A 15,396-nucleotide genomic window follows, 5' to 3' on the forward strand; every position below is an offset into this window, starting at 1 on the left:
TACAATGTAAGGTAAAACTTTATAGGAGGAAAATTTACTTGATTCTTAAAGTCTATTTGTTTCCTTTTATCCCCTGTGCCTATCATAGTTTGTAGTATAGATATCTCTATCTAAAATAATCTACGCCTTGCTTTATTTAATGGTTGTGGAATTAGGTAGTCATTTTGTAAGTGTGTTAAGTAATAATGTATGTACAAAGTACTATTCTTCCCCTTTTATTTTCATCACTCCTTTTACATTATTTTGTAATCATACTTGCTTATTCAGTCCAGTATTCATTTTGAGATGTTTTTTGGCAAAAGGTTTTGTAACCTATTATTTATCACATCATTTTCTACCCTGAAGTGTTAACATTGTTTAAGACATGCTCCCATTATTGATCATTATTTTTCCAATCAATTTTAACATTTATAGCATGTTATCTTATCCTTCTCATCTGAAATTGGTTTGTTATGTATAATATTATTTCCTGGTCCTGTAATGCAAACCATCATGATCAGTTTCTTTGGCATACAAAACAGCAAAGTAGTAATTGAAAAAAAATCTAAGAGTTCTGTGTTAACAAACTTTAATGAAGTTTGGTTTATAAATTATTTAAAAAAACAGAAAAAATTCTGAGTAACTTTTTAAATACTGGATAGTAGTAGTAATTCTAACTCTCTTAAAATAGTCTAAAAATGCAAATACTTTATGTCACTGAAATTGATTATTTTAAATTTGAGAAAAGCAACAGAAGCACCATACAAAAAAAGTATTCAAGTAGGTGCTTTTTTCTTTTTACTTTCTCTTTCTAACCTACCTGTCACTGTGTGACTTATAAAATTAATTATTTGGTGAAGGATTGAAATATGGGATACAAGTTTTTAAAGGTACTTAGAAATATTCCACACTCTGAGTTCAGAATGTTACTCAAGGGTAACATTCCAGTATTTTAGTCATAGAAACTACACTTAAAGTCACATAAGGGTTTATGGAACTTGTCTTATTCCTTGTGCCGTACACAGTAAATTTCTTTTTTGTTGTTTCTGTGGTAAACTTTATTTCTTAAGAATACATAAAATGAATTGGGGTTTTTATTTCCCTACAGTCAAATAGTTAAACTGGGCCAAACTAAAATGTAGAAGAGCTTTAGTCAAGATTTTAAGACTGGGATTTGCTTCCCCTGATCACAGTTAAACAATGTTGGTTTTTTATGGGAAATAAAAATGATTTCAGAGCATATTTGTTTCTTTACATTTTCTTTTCATTATTATTTTAAACAACTGTAATAGAAAATGCATTTCAAAAATAAAAATGCTTCCTACATTTATTGTCCCCTCTTTTCCACTAATTGTAGTCACATTATTGACATACGGTACATAAACATTCAATGATTATACTGTTCATTCATGCATTTTATTTTTACAATAATACAAATAACTTTTCAGAAAAAATTTCTAAAGGTTAGATGTAAATTCATAAGTGAATCAATGTCATTCACCCATTGGATGGATGCCAATCTGTATCGGATAGATGCCAACATTAACATTTTCTCAACATAATTTCTTATTTGAACATACTAAAACATTATTAATTTTGTTTAATAAATAATATTTTTGCATTGGAACATATTAAAATATGGTAAAACATAGGTTACACATGTCCAAATTAGATACAATAATTATAATAAATTTATTTAGGGTAAAATTGTACTAGAATTAATTAATTTGTTAAAAAATAATTACTTTATTTACAAAACAAAACATACTGGTCCAAATAAATAAAATCCTCAAAATAATGGCACAAATTAGGTAAGAACAACTGAAAACTACTTCCTTATTATATAAGGTATATTTATAATCTTTTCTAGGTCTGCTTTCAAAAAATTTCTGAGCTGACATAATTTTAAAATATGCATGCACAAGATAATTTGTTATCTTCTCTCTTTCTTTCTGGTGCCATACGTGGCCCTAGGTTCCTTTTTCAACCATACTTAAGCTCAGCTTTGTTCATTATACTTACAGTATTGTACACCTATCACAATGTATTGCGCTATCCACTTCTGAATCTTCACAATCAATCTTACTACACATCCTATACTCCTTCGACATCATTTGCCCCATCTCTACACTCTTTATATTTCCTGATAACCTGTGTTCTCAACTTTAACTCTCAGTTTGTTTATTATAGTTAGTTCATATTAGTGAGGCCATGAAGTCTATGCTCTTTTGCTTCTGGCTTATTTCACCCAACATAATGTCCTCAAGTTTCACTCACATTGCTGGATGCATCATGACTTTATTCCATCTTATGGTTGTTAAATATTCTATCTTTAGAATATACCACAGATAGTTTATTCACCCATCAGCTAATGGATATATGGGCTCTTTCCATCTCTTGGCAATAAATGCCACTATTAACATCGATGTTCAAATGTCTGTTCATGACCATCCTTTCAGCTCTTCTGAATATGTACTTAGGAACATATGGCAATTCTTTACTTAGGCTCCTGAGGAACCGCCAAACTGCCTTCTAGAGCAACTGCACCATTCTACATCCATCCCCACCAACAGTGAAAAAGTATATCTATTTCTCCACATCCTCTTAGCACTTGAAGTTCATTGTTTTTTACATAATGGCCACTCTAGTAGGTGTAATGTGATATCTCATTGTGGTTTTGATTTGCATTTCCACAATCATAGGTAAAGTTGAGCATCTTTCATACATTTTTGAGCCATTTAAATTTCCTCTTTGGAAATGTGTCTATTCATGTCCTTTATACATTTTTAAATTGGAATGTCCATTTTATTAGTTGTTGAATTGTAGGATCTCTCTATATATTCTGGATATTACGCCTTATCAGATATGTGATTTCCAAATATTGGTTCCCATTAAATAGGCTGCCTTTTTTACTTACCTGACAAAGGCCTTTGATATGAAAAATTATTCAATTTTGAGGAGATCCCTTTTATCTATTTCTTCTTTCATTGCTCACACTTTGGGTATAAGATCTAGGAAACCACTTCATACCACAAGATCTTAAAGATATTTGCCTACTTTTTCTCCTAAAAGTTTTATGTTCTTAGCTCTAATGTTTAGGTCTTTAATTTATTTTGAGTTAATTTTTGTGTAAGTGTGAGAGAGGAATACTCTTTCATTTTTTTGAATATGAATATCCAGTTCTCAAAGCACCATTTGTTGAAGAGTCTGCTCTGTTCCAGTTGAGTTTACTTGACAGTCTTATTAAAGGTCAATTGTCCATATATGAGAGGGTCTGTTTCTGAATGTTCATTTCATTTCCACTGGTCAGTACATCTGTCTTTATGCCAGTACTATGCTGTTTTGATCATTGTGGCCTTGTAATATATTTTAAAGTCTGGTATTATGAGGCCTCCCACTTTATTTTTCTTTATCATATTATTTTTAGCTATTCAGGACACGCTGCCCTTCCAAATAAATTTGGTTATTGGTTTTTCTATTCCTGAAAAGTAAGTTATTGGGATTTTAATTGGTATTGTATTGAAATTATAAAACAATTTGGGTAGAATTGACGTCTGAACTATATTTAGTCTTCCAATCCATGCAAATGGTATGTTTTTTCATTTACTTCAGTCTTCAATTTAGCACTATATTGTAGTTTTCTGTGTATAGGTCTTTTAGGTTCTAGGTTAAAATTGTTCCTAAATATTTTTTTTTGGTTGCTATTGTGAACGAAATATTTTTCTTTATTTCCTCCTCAGATTGTACATTATTAGTATATAGAAATGCAACTGTTTTTTGCACATTGATCTTGTATCCTACTGCTTTGCTGTACTTGTTTATTAGCTCTAGAAATTTTGCTGTAGATTTCTCATAATTTTCTACACATCAGATCATGTCATCTGCAAACAGTGAAAATTTTACTTCTTCCTTTCCAATGTGAGTGCCTTTTATTTCTTCTTCTTGGCTAATTATTCTAGCAGGAACTTTCCAGCATAATGCTGAATAATAGTAGTATCTTATTCCTAATCTTAGAGGGAAAACTTTTATCGTTTCCCATTGAGTATGTTGTTAGCTATCAGTTTTTCATATTTGCCCTTTATCATGCTGAGGAAGTTTCTTTTGATTGCTATATGTCAGAGTATTTTCACTAAGAAAGGGTGTTGAATTTGATAAAATGCCTTTTCTGCATCAATTGAGACAATCCTGTGGTTTTTGCACTTTGATTTATTGATTGTTGTATTATATTAATTCATTTTCTTGTGTTGAAGCAGACTTGCATATCTGAAATAAATTCCATTTGATAATGTTGTATAATTCTTTTAATGTAATGCTAGATTTTATTTTCAAGTATTTTGTTGAGTGTTTTTGCATTTATATTCATTAAAGAGGTCTGCAATTTTCTTTTTTTGTAATATCTTTGTCTGGCTTTGGTATTAAGGTGATGTTGGTTTCATAGGATGAGTTATCTTTCCTTCCTCTTTCTCTTTTGGTTACTATTGTAAGTGATGTAAATGGAATTTTTTCTTGATTTCCTCCTCAGGTTATACATTACTGAAGTATAGAAACACAACTGGTATTTGTGTATTTATCTTGCATCCTGCCACTTTGCTGTACTCATTAGCTCCAGTAGCTTTACTGTAAATTTGTGGGTGGATTTTTTATGTATAGGATCAAGTAATCTGTAAACAGTGAAATTTTTACTTCTTCCTTTCCAATTTGGATGGCTTTTACTTATTTTTCTTGCCTAATTGCTCTAGCTAAATTTTCCAGCACAATATTGGATAACAATGGTGACAGTGGGCATTCTTGTCTTGTTCCTGATCTTGGAGAGAGAGCTTTCAGTCTTTCATCAAGGAGTATATTATTGGCTATGGATTTTTCAGATATATCCTTTATCATGCTCTTTAAGTTCTCTACTAGTCCTTTCCTTTGGAGTATTTTCATTAAGAAAGGATTCTGAATTTTGCCAAATGCCTTTTCTGCATCAAACGAGATGATCATGTGGTTTTTCCTGTTATTAATGTGGCATACTGCCTTAATTGAACTATTCTTGCATAACTGGGATAAAATCCAATTGGCCGTGATGTATAATTCTTTTAATGTGATGATGGATTCAATTTGCAAGTATTTTGCTGAGGATTTTTGCATCAATTTTCATTAAAGAGATTGGAATGTAGTTTTCTTTTAGTAGCTTTGTCTGGCTTTGGTATTTGTGCAATGTTGACATCATAGACTAAGTTAGGTAGCTTTCCCTCCTACCATTAACATTTAATCCATTAACGTTTAATGGATTTAATGAGTTTAATCCATTAACGTTTAATGTCTTAACTGTAAAGGCAATGTTTTCTTCAACCCTTTATTTTTTGTCATTTGGAGTCTATCTGTCATATTTTATCTTTATTATTTCTCTCTCTTTTTACACTACTAGCTACCATTACTGCTAATTACTCTCCTCCAGACCTCTTTCTCCAGCATTCTCCTATCTGCCTGTAGCACTTCCTTTAGTATTTCTTGAAAAGTAGGCCTCTTGGTCACAAACACACCCAATGCCAACTGTAAATAATTTACCCCATTCCTCATTTATGAAGGACAGTTTTGCTGGATATAGAATTCTTAGCTGGCAGTATTTCTCTTTCAGCATCTTAAATATGTCATACCACTGTATTCTTGTGTCCATGGCTTCCACTGAGAGATATGCATTTAGTCTTATTGAGCTTCCTTTGTATATGATGGATTGCTGCCTTCAGAATTCTCTCTTTCTCTTTTACATTTGTCAGTTTGAGTAGGAAGTGTCTATTTGGATCTACTCTGTTTGGGGTACACTGTACTTCTTGGATCTACAACTTTATGTCTTTCATGAGAGTTGGAAAATTTTCAGTAATTATTTCCTTAATTATTCATTCTGCTGCTTTTCCCTTTTCTTCTCCCTCTGGGTCACCCCTAACACATATGTTTACATACTTCATGTTATCATTCAATTCCCTGAGATCCTGCTCATATTTGTCTATTCTTTTCCTTATTTATTCTTTTGTGTATAGGATTTCAGACATCCTGTCCTCTAGTTCACCAGTTCTTACTTCTGCCTCTTCAAATCTGCTGTTATATGTCTCTATTTTATATATCATCTCTTACACTGTGCCTTTCATTCCCATAAGTTCTGTGATTTTTTTAAGCTTTCAGTTGTTCTATATGGAAATCATGTGTCATCACTATATCTGTATTAGCTAAGGTTCTCTAGAGAAACTGAATCAGCAGGAGATATCCATAGATATAAAATTTATAAAAGTGTTTCATATAACCATGGGGATGTAGAGTCCAAGGTCTGTAGGGCAGGTCACAAGCTGGCTGAGATTGAAGTCCTCATGAACTCTCTAGAGAGGCTGGCTGGGCGGCAGTGAGGAGGTAAGGGTCCAAAATCTTTAGGGTGGGCCACAAACTGGCTCTGATGAAGGTCCTCAATGAACTCTCAGGAGACGCAGGCTGGCTGAAGCAGGAATAGTGACTGTCTCTTCTGAATCCTCTGTGAAAGCCTTCTGGTAATTAGATTAAGCATCACTCATTGCAGAAAACACTCCACTTAGCTGATTACAAATGCAATCAGCTGTGGATGCAGCCAACATGATCATGATTTAAGTCCCTGAAATGTCCTTATAGCAAAAGAGAGGCCAGCACTTGCCTGACCAGACAACCGGGCACCACCACCTGGCCAAGTTGACACATGAACCTCACCATGACAGCCCATCCCTTGTCAACCTGGCAGCTATATACATCACCTTAAGCATACTTAATCTCTAAATAGAAAACAATAACAGACACATTTATTTCCTCACCTAACAACACTCAACTGTCCCACGTACAACTGAAAACACACTAAATATTTCCAGAATAGGATGAAAGCCCTTGGGTAATATCACTCTTAAGCTTGATATCTTACAACTCAAATACTATAACATGAGCAAAACAGCATTACATTCCTCATTTCTGTAACTGATCACATGGTCATAGTTCATATTTGTCCCTACCTTCTTCCACCTACACATTTCATGCTCCCTTTACTCTCAGCAAGCACGTCCCAACTGGCCATGTTTCTTTGCCTGGTGGGGTGACCCAAACATTCATTCCTGAAGTTTCAGGGCCATTGGTAGTTCTGCCTGGATTGGGTTGCTACAGTTTTCCATTGATTTTTTTTTTTTTTTTTTTTTTTTTTTTTTTTGCTTTTACATGGGCAGGCACCAGGAATCGAACCCAGGTCCTCTGGCATGGCAGGCGAGCATTCTTGCCTGCTGAGCCACCGTGGCCTGCCCTCCATTGATTTTAATCACAGGGCATGGTAGTACTAAAAAATGCCCTAGGAGATTTCCTGTATTCCAGGAAAACTTTTCTTTACCTCCATTGTATAGTTGTAATCCTATTTCCCCCATATAGTCAGTGTCAATCAACCAGCCAGTAAAGTAATCCCCTTCTTGGTTTATTAAGCCAGGGGAATGAGTAGCCCAAAATGGCCAGGTGGCAGTCTTAGATTCCAGTATAATGGAATCATTATGGTTTCTCCTGATGGGAGCACTCCCCCTTTTGGAACTAAAACCTGTAACAGCAGAGCTCAAGGTTGCAGGAACAGGAAGCAAAAAATTTCCTAGTGGATCACTAGGGGTAATAGTGAGTGATAACACTCCCATTTCCACACCTTGGTTCCTGGACCCATTAACCCTGGCTATGGGAGAAATGGCACCATATAATGGATGCTGTTTCAGAGCATACACAGCCTTCTGGAGAACATCACCACAGCCCTGCAATGTACTGCCACCTAAGGCACTGTAATTGAGTTTTCAAAAGGCCATTCCACAGTTTTGTCAATCAAGCTGCCTCTAGATGATGGGGAACATGGTAAGACCAGAGAATTCCATTAGCATGTGCTCACTCCTGCACTGTGAAGTGGGTTCCTTCATCAAAAGCAATGCTATGTTGAATACCATGATGAAGAATAAGGCATTTTGTAAGTCCATAGATGGTAGTTTTGACAGAAGCATTGATTGCAGGGAAAGCAAACCCATATCCAGAGTATGTGTTTAATCCAGTTAGAACAAATCACTGTACCTTCAATGATGGAAGTGGTCCAATGTAATCAATCTGCCACCATGTAGCTGACTGATCACCTGAGAGAATGGTGCCATATCAGGGGCTGAGTGTGGGTCTCTGCTGCTGGCAGCTTGGGCACTCAGCAGTGGTTGTAGCCAGGTCAGCCTTGGTGAGTAGCAATCCACATCACTGAGCCCATGCATAGCCTCCATCCCTACCACCATGACCATTTTGTTCATGAGCCCATTGGACAATAACAGGAGTTACTGGGGAAAGAGGCTGACTGGTGTCCACAAAATAAGTCATCTTTTACACTTGATTATTAAAACCTTCCCCTGCTGAAGTCACTCTCTGGGGCACATTCACATGGGACACAGATATCTTCATGCTTTTAGCCCACTCAGAAAGGTCTTTCCACATACCTCTTCACCAGATCTCTTTGTCCCCAATTTTCCAATCATGCTATTTCCAAGTCCCTAACCATCCAGCAGCCCATGAGTCAGTATACAAACACACTTGTGGCCAGTTCTCTTTACAAGTAAAATGAACAACAAAGTGAACTGCTCAAGGTTCTGACCACTAAGAGGACTTTGCCTTACTACCATCCATCAGGGACATCCCAAAAAGGGATTGTAGTGCTGCAGCTATCTACTTTTGGGTGGTACCTGCATATTGTGCAGAACCATCTGTAAACCAGACCCAAGTTTTCTCTTCCTCAGTCTATTCACTATAAGGAACTACCCAAGAGGCCATAGCTCTGGTCTGGGAAAGAGAAGGTAATGTGGCAGGAGTGGAGACCATGGGCATTTGGGCCACTTCCTCATGTACCTTACTTGTGCCTTCAGGACCTACTCTTGCCCTATCTCACAGATACTATTTTCATTTTATGATGGAGTGCTACTGCACATGCCCAACTTTATGGCTTAGTGGGTCAGGCAACATCCGGCTCATGATAGGCAACTCACCTCTCATGGTAACTTGGTGGCCATGGTTAAGCATTCAGTCTCTACTAAGGCCCAGTAGCAGGCCAAAAGCTGTTTCTCAAAAGGAGAGTAGTTATCTGCAGTAGATGGTAAGACTTTGCTCCAAAATCCTAAGGATCTGCATTGTGATTCTCCTACAGGGGCCTGCCAAAGTCTCCAGAAGGCATCTCTATTTGCCACTGACACTTCCAGCACCGTTGGATCTGCTGAATCATATGGTCCAAGTGGCAGAGCAGCTTGTACAGCAGCCTGGACCTGTCACTGAGCCTTCTCTTGTTCATGTCCCCACTCAAAATTAGTTGCTTCTCTGGTCACTCAATAAATGGGCCAGAGTAGCACACACAAATGAGGACTATGTTGCCACCAAAATGCAAAAAACCAACTACACATTGTACCTCTTTTTTGGTCATAGGATGGGCCAGGTGCAGCAACCTGTCCTTCACCTCAGAAGAGATATCACAACATGCCCCACACCACTGTACATCTAGAAATTTCACAGAGGTGGAAGGCCTCTGTATTTTTGTTGGATTTATCTCCCATCCTCTGAAATGGAAATGCTTTACCACTAAGTCTAGAGGAATTGCTACTTCTTGCTCAATCAGCCAAATCAATATGATATCATCAACATAATGTTTTATGGGAAGAAGAAATGATCAAGATTTTTGCAGTCAAGAGTATCACGTAGGGCTGGAGAGTTGATATACCCCTGAGGTAGGACAGTCAAAGTATATTGTTGAACTTGCCAAATGAAAACAAACTGTCTCTGGTGGTCCTCAGTAATAGCTATTGAGCAAAAAGCATTTTCCAGATCAATAGCTGCATATCAGGTACCAGCAGATGTGTTGATTTGATCAAGCGATGATACCACATCTGGAACAGCAGCTGCAATTGGAGTTATCACCTGGTTAAGTTTATGATAATTCACTGTCATCCTCCAAGACCGATTTGTTTTCTGCACAGTCCAAGTAAGAGAGTTGAATGGGATGTGGTGGGAATCACCACCCCTGCTCCTCCTTCTCTGCAATCCCTCTAGGAATCCAGTATTGCTTCTGAATACTATACTGCTAGGTAGGGGCAGTTCTAGTGATTTCCACTTGGTCTTTCCCACCTATGGAGATTCTGCCCATTTCTAAGTATATCTATTCCAATGTCAGTTCCAATTATGTATTGTGGAACTGGGGAAATAACTACAGAATGAGTCTGGGGACCCACTGGACCCACTGGATCCACTGTGAGGTAGACATAAACTAAAACTACATCAACCACCTGACGTCCATAAGGCTCCACTGACTGGTGGACCAGAATGATGTTTTAGGTCCCCTGGAATTAATGTCACTTCTGAACCAGTGTCTAATAATCCCTGAAATATATGATCATTTCCTTTTCCCCAATGCAGTTACCCTGGTAAAATGTGGTCAGTCTCCTTGGGGAAAGCTTGGAGGAAGATTAACAATATAAATTTGTGGCAATGTAATAGGGTCCTCTCCCAAAAGGACCTGGCTTCCCCCTCATTCATGTGGCTTTGGGTCTGTAAACTGTCTCAAGTCTAGGAATTGATTAAGGGGCCATGACTCTATTTTTGTAATTTAAGTTAGATTTCTTTTCATTTGACCTAGAATTATTTTGCTTATACACCTCAAAGAAGAATTGAGTAGACTGCCCGTCTATTGTACTTTTAGATACCCCATGATCTACTAACCAACAACACAAATCTCTGTGAGTCAGATTATTTTGACTTCTGCTTTGAGTCTGCTGTCCATTAACATAGCCATGTCCACCTTGTCTTTGGTGATTAAGTGCTGCCACCTGGCTTCTTCCAATTTGGTATCTGATCCTCCCAATTGTATTTAAGGTTTCCTGCTTAGTGGCAGCAGTTCCCATGGTAACATCTGATCTACAGAGAAGGGTGATTACAGAGCTCTTCAGGGATGATCTAGCTAGTCTCACAAATTTATTTCTCACAATTCTGGTAAAAGGTACATCCTCTGGAGATTCTTGGGGTGTATGAGCAGGCTTTCCAGGGCAAATACACTTTAATGTTCCAATCTCCCTAAGCCACTTGATCCCCTCATCTGCATTATACCAGGGCAGTTCTAGCATTTCAGACTAAGGTGTCAGCCACTTTTTGGTCCATGTTTCATCCAACCATCCAAACAAACTGTTAATGCCTTTTCTAACCCTTGAGCTATAATGCTGAATGCAGAATCTCTATTTAGTGGGCCCATATTAATAAATTCAGCTTGATCCAGCTTTATATTCCTCCCACCATTATCCTGCACCTTAAAATCCATTGCCACACATATATCCCTAATTTCTGTCAATATAAATTGGAAAACTCATGCAGTTCTTTTAGACTGTAATGTACCGCCTCATGGGTGACACTTTGTACCTCATCTTTTGGGGCCTGTTGGGCCTTTAGAAAGTTATAGGTCTGGAAGAAATGAGGAGTGGTGGGGGTAGGTCATGAAAAGAATTGGAAATACCTTCCAGGCCAATTGCTTCAGGGCATTCATTTGCAGTTTCATCTGGTGAAACAGGATTAATCACTCTAGGGTTCATTTCTTCAGGTGGAGGTTGGGTGGTCAACTCCTCAGAGCTGGCTGGAGGTGTCTTCAGGACAGACTATTACAGGGTTATCTAGAAAAGACTCAGCACAATCTAGGGTTCAAGGTTTCCATAGCCATCATTATCAATCCATATGTTGCCATCTCATTTTTCAGGGTCCCACTTCTTTCCAATCAATGCCCTCACTTCAATGGCAGACACCATGTAAGATTGAGATTTCAGTTTACGTTGTAAAGTTGCTACTCTAACAATGAACCTGAGTGATTTTTCAGAGTTCACAAGTCTGCAGCTACAGAAATAAAATTTTCCTTCAGGGCACTAATTGAAACTTTTACATTTGTCATAGGACATTTAAACTTTCATTTGAAGCCCTCGGCTCATGCCTTTCCTTCGTCAATGTATACAGCATATCTAACAACAACCAGCCAACATCATTATACTCTTATTTCCACAAAACTCTGTAAAGATGTCAAAAGCATTATCCCTCAAAGGCTGGCTTCATAGAAGCAAAGCATTGGAAGAATCCAATGGTGATATTTTGACTATTTCTTTTGCCAGCTCACCCCATGGATTGGCACTGTCATTCTGATTATGGGAAACAGAGTCCTCAGTGTCTTTGCCTCTGGTCAGAGTAGAAAACCAATCATAAAACCCATTTTTAAGATTCTGTTTCTTAAGAATCACTCCTGGTACTAAGCTGTATTAGTTAGGGTTTTGTATAGAAACAGAATCAGCAGGAGATACCCATAAATACAAAATTTATAAGTGTTTCACATAACCACGGGACTATAGTGTCCAAGATCTGTAGGGCAAGCCACAAGCTGGCAGCTCTGATGAAGGTCCTCAACAAACTCTCAAGTGAGGCTGGCTGGGTACTGTGGAGAAGTGAATGTCCAAGATCTGTAGGGCAGGCTGCAAGCTGGCTCTGATGAAGGTCCTCAATGAACTCTCAGGAGAGACAGGCTGGCTGAAGCAGGAATAGTGACTGTCTCTTCTGAATCCTCCTTAAAAACCTTATGGTGATTAGATTAAGCATCACTCATTGCAGAAGACACTCCACTTAGCTGATTACAAATGCAATCAGCTGTGGATGCAGTCAATGTGATCATGGTTTAAGTGTCTGAAATGTTCTCATAGCAGCAGACAGGCCAGCACTTGCCTAACCAGACAACCAGGCACCACCACCTGGCCAAGTTGACACATGAACCTGGCTATGACAATGTCCTTCACCTCATTTTCCACATTCTCTCTTAATTTATTGTGTAGACTTAGAAGATTTGTTTGAACATCATGAATACTCCTATATCTCAGCTGCAATTTTTGTTCCCTTGATTGGGCCATGTCTTCAAGCTTCCTGGTATATGTTGTATTTTTCTCCTGGTATCTAGGCATCTGTTTTCCTTGCTTAGATTATTCTGGAGGCTGTTTTCTTTCCATTGTCTCGTGTATTTTTGTTTTTGATTTTTGTTGGCTTTATTCCCTATCTGTTCATCTCTCTTGCTGACCAGTTGTCAAGTTAGCTCTGTCCCTGGTCTCTTGCAAAACCTTGATGCCCAAAGTAGCCTTCCTCAGGGATGGGAGGTAGTCACTGTGAATCACAGCAAGGTTTCTGTTTGTGGGTGAAACAAGTCTACTGCTCCCTATTGGTGCTTTGTTTGTTGCCAGTCCACAAGACCTGGGTTTGCTTTAGAGCACTGCTTTAAGAGTTGGGTTGACTGCAGATCTCAGCCAAAACAGGTGTGTGCTTCCATGAAGGGGTCTAGACCAGCTCCAACAATCATGAGATATTTTTCTGAAGATTCTCTGAAAAAGCCCTTTAGTTCCCTTGCAGTTTCTGTTTTGCCAAGTATATGGTGGTATTCAATAACTTCTCCTAAGAAACTATTGCTTATAGTTCGGGATATATTTGGTCAGATGGGGCTGGAACTGCAGGCATCTTGTGCACCCCCATCCCTTTGCCAGCCCCAAACTAGTTCAATGTGGGGATGGGTCCCTCACTGTATTTTTGGCACAGGAATCTCCCAGCTGAGCCAGTCTCAAGCTGGCAACCAGGTAGGGATCAGTCTACCCTCTGCTATTTCCATCAGGAACACAGGAAGACCTTTCAGATCCAGTGCTGGACTTACAGTCTCTGTCCATGTTCCTTCAGACTCTATCCTTCACTGACCTCTGCCTAGAAATGCCCTCCCCCATCCCCTGGGTCTCCAAATGATGGGGGTCTGTCTCATTGCTGTGAGACAATTTTTCTTCATCCCAGATGGGCTGTATCTCAGCTGTTGTTTCTGATCCCTTTCAGTGTTGTGTGTGAGACCGAGTGAGGGGGTGGGGAGAAGACTGGCCACTCTGGTATGGAGGTCTGCTACCTGATATTATAATCTCTCTCCAACTCAGCATTTGTATTTTTCTCTAGTCTCTATTTTCTTTCTCTAGTCTATATTTTCCTCTACAGTTTTGAGAAATCAAGAATCATTTCTTTTTTTTCCATTTAATCTCCAGGGAGAGGTATTCAGTAGCTATGCTATTGTTAATGATATCATTCTCTTTTGGGAGTTTTTTGAAGACGGATTCAATCTCTGTTCTAGTTTGCTAGCTGCTGGAATGCAATATACCAGAAATGGAATGGCTTTTAAAAAGGGGGAATTTAATGAGTTGCTAGTTTACAGTTCTAAAGCCAAGAAAATGTCCCAATTAGAAATGTCCAATCAAAGGCATCCAGGGAAAGATACCTTGGTTCAAGAAGGCCGATGGAGTTCAGGGTTTCTCTCTCAAGTGAGAAGGCACATGGTGAACACAGTCAGGGCTTCTCTCTCTTGGCTGGAAGGGCACATGGCAAATACGGCATCATCTGCTAGCTTACTCTCCTGGCTTCTGGTTTCATGAAGCTCCCCGGGAGGCGTTTTCCTTCTTCATCTCCAATGGACTCTCCACTTCGTGGTGCTGCAGCATTCTCTGCCCTCTCTGAGTCTCTCTGAATCTCTCAAGTATTTCCTCTTTTATAGGACTTCAGAAACTAATCAAGACCCACCCAAATGGGTGGAGACATGTCGTCCCTTAATCCAGTTTAACAACCATTCTTGACTAAATCACATCACCTAGGGAGATGATCTCATTACAGTTTCAAACATACAGTATTGAATAGAGATTATTCTACCTTTATGAAACGGGATTTATATTAAAACATGGCTTTTCTTAGGGGGCATACTTCCTTTCAAATCAGCACAATCTCTTTCTTGAGATTGCTATGTTGCATTCTCCTCTTTATTCCTAAATCAATACTATTTGCCCATGCTTTTCTAGGAAGTCGTCCATTTCAACTATATCGTCTAGTTTTTTGCATGCAGTTGCTAATAGTATCCTTTCATTGACTCTTTTATTTCTGTGGGGTCAGTAGCAATGTCCCCTCTCCCATTTCTTATTTTACTTGTTTGCATTCTGTTTCCTTTTTCTTTTTCAGCCCAGCTAAGCATCCATCAATCTTAATTTTCTCAAAGAACCGACTTCTGGTTTTGTTGATTCTATCTGTTGTTTTCATGTCCTCAATTTCATTTATTTCTGCTCTAATCTTTGTTATTTCTTTCCTTCTGTTTGCTTTGAGGGGTAGTTGCTATTCATTCTCTAGTTCCTCAAGGTGAGCAGTCACTTCCTTAAGTTTTGTTCATTGTTCTTTTTTTAATACAGACTTCTATGGCAATAGATCTCTCTTGGCACTGTCTTTGCTCCATCCTATAAATTTTGATATGTTGTGTTTTCATTCTAATTTGTCACAAGATAATTACTGATTTATCTTGCAATTTTCCCTTGACCTACTGGT

This window comes from Tamandua tetradactyla, chromosome 5, assembly GCF_023851605.1.
Source record: "Tamandua tetradactyla isolate mTamTet1 chromosome 5, mTamTet1.pri, whole genome shotgun sequence".
NCBI classification, from domain to species: domain Eukaryota; kingdom Metazoa; phylum Chordata; class Mammalia; order Pilosa; family Myrmecophagidae; genus Tamandua; species Tamandua tetradactyla.